This window comes from Cervus canadensis, chromosome 29, assembly GCF_019320065.1.
Source record: "Cervus canadensis isolate Bull #8, Minnesota chromosome 29, ASM1932006v1, whole genome shotgun sequence".
Classification (NCBI taxonomy): Eukaryota; Metazoa; Chordata; class Mammalia; order Artiodactyla; family Cervidae; genus Cervus; species Cervus canadensis.
In genome coordinates this window covers 35,741,221-35,751,940 of record NC_057414.1, presented here as the reverse complement: position 1 = coordinate 35,751,940, position 10,720 = coordinate 35,741,221, and the positions used below count along the sequence as shown (strand labels likewise).

Sequence of the window (10,720 nt, the reverse complement as noted above, 5' to 3'; positions counted from 1 at the left end):
TCACAACAGACAACACTGAAATACAAAGGATCATAAGGGACTACTACCAGCAGCTCTATGCCAATTAAATGGACAACTTGGAAGAAATGGACAAATTCTTAGAAAAGTATAACTTCCCAAAAGTGAACCAGAAAGAAATAGAAGATCTTAACATTCTCTTTTTAAATCAACCAACTTAAATTCCTCTCTGTCCCCACTGCACTCCCAAGTCTAGGCCAGATACAAAAACCTGCAGAGACTGAAGGCTGATTCCAGCACATCTTTCTGGAGATTGTGTTACCACTGTTTTTTAGGGAAAAGAAAATTAGTTGCTAACATAAAATCAATAGATTGTATATAAATATCTAACTTTCTGATTCTTTTGAAACATGGCCAACTGGCCTGCTATCCAGCATGGTTAAAGTGGAGGAAAGGCTGCTCCCAGTGGGCAGGCCTGTGCTGCCCAGGGTCCAGCATGGGCACCTAGTCCGACGATCATTTTTCTTGCCTCTTGGGGCCATGAGCGTGTGAGAACTAGAATGCTAGCTCTCTTATGATAAAGACTTATTTTGTCTTTATCAACTTTGAATTTGAAGCCTTTAACCCAGAACCCAGAACACAGTTTTTCCTTGTATATTTGTTGGATGATATAAAATATCTTGCAGATGCATATGACATTTCTCCCAATACTGAAACCCATGCAATTGAAGTACAACTCTGCATAAATCTTTGATGCTGACTGGCATCATAGATGCCCCTAATCTCTGCCGTTAGACCCATTACCTAAGGCCAGTTGTATGTCCCTGGGCTGTCCCTGAAGTCCTCACTTTGTCATTTGACAACTTATCCCCCCAGCAATCTCATCTCCAATGAAGACATCAGTGCATATCTCATGAAGTGGCTAGGAAGATGACATGAAACCATGAATGTCGAGTATGGCCCCTAGTTACCATTTTCATGATGTTCTTAGCAGATTTTTCTCCAAGTAGGCAAGGTTCGCCATCATCTTAGAAGTCCAGGCAGATCAGTTTGATTTTCCAGCCAAGATTTAAGGAAGAGATTACAGTTCAATTGACTGTATTCTGAGAAGCTTCAAAGACCACTCGCCAAGGGCACTGATGAAGGTACAGATTTAGCAAAAGCTTTGAATTTTTATCAGATCTATTAGTGGCATAAAGGGGAAAACTAGGGTAGGTCAGAGCATGTATAACTCGGGGCTTACGGTCACCACTACATGCTAAGAACCCGAACCTCTCTGAGTACTTGGAGCCAGGAAAGAGCATGAAGTGGCTTGGGCTCCTCGGACTGGTGGCCTTCTCAGAGTGCATAGTCAAGTAACTATGGGGACTGTAAGCTGCATCATCTTCCTTTCTCAGATTTTTCTTTTCATCTGATTATTCTTCCAGCCATCAGGTTTAGATGGGAAAGGAATATTTCCCTGACAGTCTTAAAGTTCAACCCTTACTTATTGATAAGTGCCTTGCTTTAGGAACTGTTGATCCCAAGGGTCTTGGTGTAGATTTGCATGGTTGCACAACTCTTGGGGTCAAGTCATGACCTATTGAAAATCCAACTCCTTACAACTGTTCAGTGCACAGTCTATGCAGATGTAGGCGTGGTCCTGTGGAATAGTACTTTTCTACATTTTATTCAACATGTCCTCTTTGTTCCCTGTCTACTTCATTGTGTATATGTCTATGTCTGCATCTCTGTATCACTATCATTTACCTCTCCTTCTCTTTGGAAGTCTCTGTGAGTGTATTCCTCTCTGTGTAGTTTTCTTTTAATTTTTCACTTAACTCATTCTTCCTTCTTGAGCCTCTGAATTTCCCTTACTTGTTCCCTATCTCCTGGATTCTTCTTTCAACTCCCTCTTCTCTTTCAACTTGGAGAAAGATACACTGTTTTACATACAGTTTTATATCTGATAAGCAGTGTGACCACAGCAAACTCAGTAACCACTTGCATTTCAAATTGCTCCCTTGTAAAAGAGCATAAGAGTCCCCCTTCTACCTCTTCCTTGAGGTTCTATGAGAAGGATACAGTGGGATGGCAACAGCAATGCTAATGCCTGTCATTGTTGAGACTTCCTATTTATCACGTACCTTATATCCATCACTTCACTTATCCCCAAGAAATTCTATCTGGAGGGTTTGTATTGTTACATTTCACCATTTTACCTAGGGGGAGATTGAGACACCACATGGTCATATGTCTTATCCCAGATTGCAGAAGAGAACCTGTAACCAAACCTATGTCTTTGCCATGGTATATGCAAGAAATTCTGATAATAATGTGCCTCATAAAAATGATTAGAAAATACACAGGGCCATTACAATGACAGTTATACCTGAACACTGACAGCTAATTGTAGCTTCTTCTTTGTTTTCTTTGCCAAATGCTCGGTAAAGTATGCCTCTAACCAGAGTGAAGATCATGAGAAAAACCCGCAGTGAAAATGATATGCTGAACAATTTCCTGAAGGAACATGCTTACAGACTGTACCAGACTTCTTCTCCTGGCTCAAATATAGCTACACACCCCCTGAGAAACATTGAAGATGTGAGTATTTGGGGGGGATGGTGCTCCACAGCGCCCCCTGGTGCTCTAGCCTAGCACCGGGGCTCATCTGGAGGTGCCTGGCGGATGTGGGGTTGGGGTTCCTACAGAAGGCAGAAACACTGGAAAACAGTGACCCAATCCAGAGGAGAACACACTCTCATCCTCAACTGTTGGTCTTTGTGACTGGGCCTGGCAATTACCAGGTGGCAAGTATATATCAATTTCTGTGTCAAAGATGTGTCATTAGTTTAAGGGAGATTGTTCCTTCTGAAATAAGTGAGTCAGTCAGTTACAGATGAAGAGTGAACTGTCACTGATCAATTGATAGAACCAAAGGCAAAGCAATTGTCAATCCCCAGGCAGAGAAATTCAGGTTCCACAGATGCAAGAACCACAGCTGTAAAAAGTTCCTGAACCCGTATTCTGTGTAAGGCCATAAGTATCTAACACTGTGGTTACTGTTTTTAGATTAGAAAAAGGGCTTATTTAGTCTTCAAGAATGCTCATGCCAGCCTGAGGGGTAGACATATTAGTAAATAGATGTCAAATGAAAAGGTCACCTGTGTGCTGTTGATTGGATGTGGTCTGAGTTTAGAGGGAGTGGCTGAGGTTGATCAAGAAGGACGTCCTGGAGAAGGGGATGTTAAGCCTATGTTTGAGAGACTACAGAGCTTCTCAAATGAAGGCACCAGGACTTCCCTGGGTGTCTAGTGGTCCTGGAGGTCCAGTGGTTATGCCTCTGTTCTTCCAAAGCAGGTTGTACCACTTCAAGACCTGGTCATAGTCAATATCCTGCATACCATGTAGCACAGGAAAAATATATCAAATGCAGGCACCTCTGTGACCAACGTCAGTGAGCTGCATGGTGGTTAGAAAGTGATCTCAAGAGATACTGACATCCAGAGGGAGGCCTGAGTGTGGGAATAGAGGGTAGCCACTTCTGCACTAACCTAGTCCCTCCTTTCCCCTGTAGATGCACTAAGTGGGTTACATCACCATTGGAACACCCCCTCAGGAATTCCAGGTTGTCTTTGACTCAGCCTCATTTGACCTGTGGGTGCCATCCGTCTTTTGCACCAGCCCAACCTGTTGTGAGTACAGCCACCCCGTACCCGGACCATCTTTCCCTTGCCCTGCCACCCTGTTTTGCACCCTTGGCACCTGATGACACTTATCTCTTGTGTCTGCAGCCTCACACGTTATGATCAGACATATTGAGTCTTCCACCTTCCGGCCTATCAGAAACACCTTCAGCATAGAATACTGTTCTGGGAGTATGAAGGGAGTTCATGCTCCTGACAACGTTCGGGTAACAGTGTAACAAATGCTGAGTCAGGACTGGCTGTGGGGTGACCACTGCTTGCAAAACTGATGCAGGACCATTGGCAGGACGTTCCTAGCCTCAATCCGTAGATTGGCCATCTTACCCACAGGATCCTGTCCCTGGGGAGGCAGTGCCCATGGGGACACACAAGCACATATTTTAGCGAACCCAGAGAGTGGCTTGAGATGGGGACTTGCAGCTTCTCTGCCCATGAGCACGTCAAGGTTCATTTTGCTGGGAATGAGAAGAGGGGACAAAAGCACCCACTTTCATATTCACAGACTCTTCCAGGCACTTTCAGGTGATAACTGGTTTAGTTCTGCAACAACCCCACACAGCAGTTACTCTGATTATTTCATGTTGCATACTAGGAAACTGAAGTACAGACATCAAGGGCCTTGCTGAGGACACATATGTGGTAAACACTGGAGCTCGACTGGCTTTTCAGGAGTGAAGTTGCTGTGGGGTGTTTGGTGAAAGGATAAAACTGATCTGGGGACCCTCGGGGCAGTCAAGGGCTTCAGGTATCCAGACTGGGAAACTGGAGGCCTGAGAAGTTAGGGGGCCTCATAAATGAGTTCTCACTCTAAGGGGCCTTTGAGAGTCTAATAAAACCTATGGCCTGCCTCCCCCAAAGTACTTGAGTAGTTCCCCTCTCTCTCTTTTTCTCTCATATACACTCACACAAAGACACACATATCCCGAAAAGTGAACTCCCCAGGCAGTAATTTCATAGATCCCTGCAAGCAAGATTGTGTTTTCGGCTTCTGTCTTCCTGGACAGACGTAGAATCCACAACACCTTACAGAGAGGGCAGTCCATTCCTGTCATTAGGTCACAGTGATGCCAAAGAGAAGGCTACCTTACTCTCGGCTCATTTTGTCCACAAGGGGGAACCGATGGGACCTGGCCTGACTCTTGGTTGCCCCACCTGTACAGAAGCCACCAGGCCAAATTGACTCAATCAGTTGGTGTTTTTCAGAGGGGCAGATGTTTTAAAATTCACAGCCTGTCAAAAATGGAACCCAAATCCCCCTCGCAGCATGGTCTAACCCTCTGAGTTCCACCGAAGACACAGCCCAGCCTCAATTCTTCTCTGAGGATCTAATGGCAATGCACCCCAGCCCAGTCCTAGCCTCACTTCACATATCTGTAAGTGGGATCACTCTTCTCTCACACAGATTGGGGACCTTGTAAGTACTGACCAGCAATTCGGTCTAAGACTGGCCAAATACGGGTTTGAGGGAATACCTTTTGAAAACATCTAGGGCTTGAACTACCCAACTTATCTTTCACTGGAGGCATCCCCATCCTTGACAACCTGAAGAATCAAGGTGGCGTTTCTGAGCCTGTTTTTGCCTTCTACCTGAGCAAGTAAGTCTGAGATGGACAATCCATTTCTCCAAATTAGCTGTAATTTGCTTTCAGTTGCATGAAATTTATAGAACACTTGAGAAAGAAGTATGCTGAGAGATAATCTAATCCAAGATAACTATGGCCCCAGGGCCCTACCTGGCTTCACCACCTGCTTTTATAAATAACGTTTTATTAGAACATAACCCTGCTCCTGGGCTCAAGATCAGTAACTTGGTCTAGGGGATGAGTGAGGAGGGAGACTAATGAGAGGCAACAGGAAACAAGTGGAAGGAAAAGGCATTAGGATTTGATTATGAATTTGATAAGGAAGGAGAATGATGGTGGATAGCTTTCCTTCCTCATTAGCATTTTACTGGTAATGAAGGACCACTTACCCAATTTGCAAGAGCCAGTGAAAAATAAAAGTGTGGGACACAAAACAAAAGTGTGGGACCCCTTGTTCATGAAATATTAGGCATTTCAAGACACGAGAGCAGAGGTGGGGTTGCTTCTGAGTGTGGGGCCCTTTGGACAGTAGAGGTCACAGGCTAGTGGAGCCAACTCTGGGTGACCTGATCCCACACCCTTAGCACTCCCAGGCCTTGATTTTCCGGAAAAATGACAAAGGGGACAAGGGGAAATACAAAATGCTTCAGCACCCTGTCCTCTGAGGGTGTCTGAGCACTCATGTCACAGGAGGTCCAGGGCATCTTCAGCAGATATAGTGGGTAGAGCCCAGCCAGGTGACTCAGCTTCTAACCTCCTCTGTGCCACTCATTAGCCAGTAACCGACCTCCGTCTGGTTCCCAGTCGCTCCTAGCCTAGATTTCTGCATCTGTCGAGGAAGACATTATTAGGGCCTTGATGGGTGGAGAAGCAAAGCTCTCAGACAGTGCTGTTGTTACCGTCCTCCAAGGATCCCCCCCACTGTCTTCTCTCTACAGGAGCAAGCTGGAGGGCAGTGTGGTGATGTTTGGTGGGGTGGACCACCGCTACTACCAGGGATGGCTCAACTGGCTACCATTGACCCAAGCGGGCTACTGGCATGTCCACATGGACCGGTGAGCCTCTCTCTCTGAGGGTCAGCCCAAGGGATGCTCCACATCTGTACATGGACACAGGCAGATACTCACAAATGGATTCTCAAACACACAGTCACACAAATATATACACCATCCTCAATGACACAGACAGACACACAGACATATGGAAACACACAAGCAGACACATATACACATACACAGAGAAACATATAAACATGCATAGCTAGTCAGAGACACAGAAGCACACACAGTGACACATACAAACACACATACAAACAAACACACAAGCACATAGATACACAAACAGCCCATGGATTCATAATCCCCAGGCCTCCTGACCAGCGCTCTGACCAGTGTCCTCACAGGGTCCAGAGAGGTCTGTGCAGCTGGGAGAGCGCTGCACCCGCTGTCCTGTGAGGCAGGGAGCATGGTCAGAGGACTCTGCAGTGTTGAACAGGATCAGGGAGGATTTCCCTAGCCTGGACAGCGCTATAAGATGACCAACTGTGCAGGGCCACCTGGGGCCAAGCAAGTTCTCAGTACAGATAAGTCTCAGTTTGCAAACAGGGAAAGTCCTCAGCAAATGGGGAAAACTGGTCTCCTTATGGAGAAGCTACCCAGCAGTGGAAAGAGGTTGGCTGCAGTCTTAAGGCGTGAAAGCAACTAATAAAAAGGACACCCCATGTACCTGGGCACAGAGTGGGGCAGGGGCTATAACAGAAAATCAGAAAGGTGGGATCCAGGAGTGACCTGAGGAAAAGAGGTTTCTGTCCTCTTTGATAGGATTCTGTGTGATATCCTCAGAGAAAAGCTGACCTGTTCTTTGGAGTTTCTGTGGGCTAGTGATCTATTTCCTGGCCAGGGTCTCAGGGTCTGAGCTGGTTGTAGGAGCAGTGATGGGAGACACCCTCTCCCAGAGGAGCCCCTCTCTCCCTCCACTATGAGAATCTGCTGCCCCTGTGAATCTCCATCTTCACTCTGTTTGACCCATTATTTGTTCCACACCAGATACAGCTCTCTGGATGTATCTCATTATTTTCAGAGTTTTTATTCACTCACTGAACAGGCAAACATTGGGCATCCACTGTGTGCTGGCACTTTAGGGAGGCAATGAGAATAAAACTTGCCCTCACATCTAAGAAGGCAGATACACAGAAATGACACACACACTTAGTGTATTGTGACTTTGGTACGTGCTAGACATGAGGAAGGGTCTATAGAGAGTGACCAAGACAGGAAACTGATAAACACCGCAGGAAAGACTTCCATGAATCCATGACAATTAAGCTGGAATCTGGAAGATGAGAAGAAATTTGCTAGTGAAGGAGGAGAGAAGTCTTTTAGGAAGGAAGACCAGCTTGTGTCAAGGTACAAAAGATCCTGGTGTATTAAGTACTGCATTCAAGGATGTCAAAGGAGGTGCCGTGTCGAGAGCAGATGAAAAGAGTCAGGGCAAGAGACAAAGGGCTGTTTAGGAGACAGTCAGGAAGGGGGCAGCTCTGGGGAGACTCAGAGTGACCTTGATGCCCATTTTCTTGCACTGTCTCTCAGCATCTCCATGAAAAGTCAGGTTATTGCTTGTTCTGGAGGCTGAGCCCCTTGTGGACACTGGGACATCACTGATCCTTGGCCCAAGAAGACTGGTCAATAATATCCTGAGGCTCATCGGCGCCACACCACGGGGTTCCGAGGTGAAAGGTCATGCCCTAGCGTCACTCCCAGTCTCCAGACACAAGGATCTCCAGGGCCAGCCTCTCTCCCTCTCACTCTAGCAGCACTATGCTTCATGTTTTGCGGTCCATAACCTATGCTCTATTATCTTCTATCAATGGCATCAACTGCTCACTGCCATCTCAAGCCTACACGATTAAGGTGAGGGGACAGTACTGAGGGTTGGTTCTCAAACTGGAGCTTGCAGGAACCTTTGGACTGCTGCTGGGAGGAGGGCGACATCTGCAGGCCATGTCACACCATTGCAGATGCCTCTGAGCCTTGTGGCTGGGCCAGTGCCTTCCACAGAACCAATCACTTGAGAGTAAAGGGCCGTTTGGGACACTGATCATCCTGAAATAAATGTGGAGACGCCACACCATGCTGGCATGGTGGGAGTCACAAGGCAAGGGTAACACTAAGGCTGTCAGTCCTCAGAGAGCTTCAGTTAAATCTGAAATCTTAGGTGCATGAACATGAAAGTCAGCGCTTGCAGTCCCTGAAATAGGCCATGTTACAAGGAGAATGGCTGGGGACAATCCCAGTGTGATGTCCCAGCATAAATTAACAGTCTCCCTTCCCTTCGTGCTTTGGATGACAAATTACATGGTCTCCCTAGATCTCGGCTGCTTCTTCCCATTGCTCTGGCCAGGTGCGCCCTTTGTGAATTGGGGTACCTGACCCCTCTGTGGAGATGTTGGATACTAAGGTGAATAAAGGGTGCACAGTGACTGCTCACCTGGCACAGGGTGGAGGCTTCATGTCAGCTCCCTGTGGGAGTACATAGCAGGCTGATGGGCTCAAAGAAGGCTTTGAGGAACAGAGGGAAGCTCAGGAGTTCTAAAGCCACAAACTCATGGAGCCATATGGAGGGTTTCTTGGTTCTAGGCAACACTGCACTGGATTCCATGCAAATGGCATCCCAAGGTGCTCTGCATTGGGGCACTGGGGACTTACTAGGGGTGATGAGGGCTACTGACTGACCGGTGGGAATGGGAAACCAGAGTAAGTTACCCAATCAAGCCTGGAGTGGCCAAAGAGGGTGAGTGTGTGCCAAAGGAGACTTCCCAGAGTTCCTGAGTTAAGTCTTCAAGAAAATGTTGTGGGCACTGCCATATTTAAGATGGATAACCAACAGTGAGTTACTGTGTAGCACAGGGAAATCTGTTCAGTTATATGACAGCCTGGATGGGAGGGGTATCTCCCATACAATTGAGTCACTTTACTATCCACCTGAAACTCAGAATATTGTTAATCAGCTATACTCCAATACAAAATAAAATTATTTAATAAAGTTTGGATTGTGGGGATGCCAGAGGAGGAACTGCATTCTCTGTAGAGAAAACAAGGAGCAGGAGCCAGGAGGAAAGAATCAGGAACTGAGGAGAACCAGGGGACACATTTGTACTTTTCTAAAAATTGTACTGAAGTGTGGCTGATCTTCAGTTTCACCTTACGTTCTGCTGCACAGCAATGTGACTCAGTTATTCACATAAAAATACATATTCTTTTTTGTATTCTCTTTCACGTGGTTTATCACTGGGTATTGAATATAGCTCCTTACTCTCTACAGTAGGACTTTGTTGTTTATCATTCCACTGTTTCCCCAACTCCCAGTCCTCCACTCACCACACCCTTCCTCATGGCAGCCACATGTATGGGCCCTTTTTGGTTTTGGATGAACTCTCACATGCCCTGAAGCTCACAAAATCACTTGATACTTACCAAAAGAGGGAAATAAAACCAAGAACGCTGCTCGGTCTCGATATTGGGGTTAGTCACTGATAAGGACTCAGGCTGACTGATGTGTGTCTCTGACTCCCCCAGGATTCTAGCGGCGACTGCTATACCACCTTTAAAGAGAACACAGTGAGTGAATCTGCAGAGACATGGATCCTGGGTGACGTCTTCCTGAGGCAGTACTTCTCAGTCTTTGATCGAGGAAATGACAGGATTGGCCTGGCACAGGCAGTGTAAATGCTTGGAATGATTCAGCAATCAGTAAGGCCACTCCTAACACACCCTCACTCACACTTAGGGCACTCCTGCCCAGGATGCTGATGAACTGCATTTGGTGGTCTGCACACCCTATTCTCAGTAAAGAATGAAGTGTTTCACTCCTAATGGTGCTGAAACAAATGGGTGCCTCTGTTTGTGTCTGGGAGTGAAGGATCTAGTACCAAGTCTGAAGCAAAATTGAGAGGAGCCCACTCCAAATGGCTTCAAAGGGAGACTCACTGAAATGATTCTGGGAATCCAGGACACAAGAATCAGAGTAAATACAAAGATCTGTGACTGGACCCAAGAAATCAGAAGTCATGAGTTCTCTCTTTCTCACCCTCGCTCTTTCCCTTCCCTCTCCTTTGGGGGTCTTAGCCTGACAACTTTCTTCCTTAAGGCTTCTACACCTAGTGAGGGAGTCCAAGCTACCAGCCTTAGTATTTTGTATCCCCAAGGCATCACCTAGTAAGGAAAGAAGCTCAGGGATATCAGAGTTCAATGGTGTTCTCTGAATGACCCACCTCAGATCACCTGAAGAGCACCAGATCAGCCATCCTGGCAGGGTCATGGGGTCCTATGACTGGCTTTACATGGTCATTGGCCCTGACCCAGCAGCACACATGATTCTCAGTTTCCTCCAGAACTACATGCATGAAGCTGGGGAGAGGCAGCCCCAAGGATAGCGACTGGGGATGGTCTAGGCCATGGAAGAGTTTGTGATGACCCACCAACTCCACCACCTCCT

The 10,720-nt window shown here is 46.6% G+C and overlaps 1 pseudogene; it reads left to right on the top strand.

Moving 5' to 3' along the window:
- Positions 1–1,260: 1,260 nt before the first annotated feature.
- On the top strand, positions 1,261–9,951 carry LOC122430812 (annotated as a pseudogene).
- Positions 9,952–10,720: the final 769 nt, after the last annotated feature.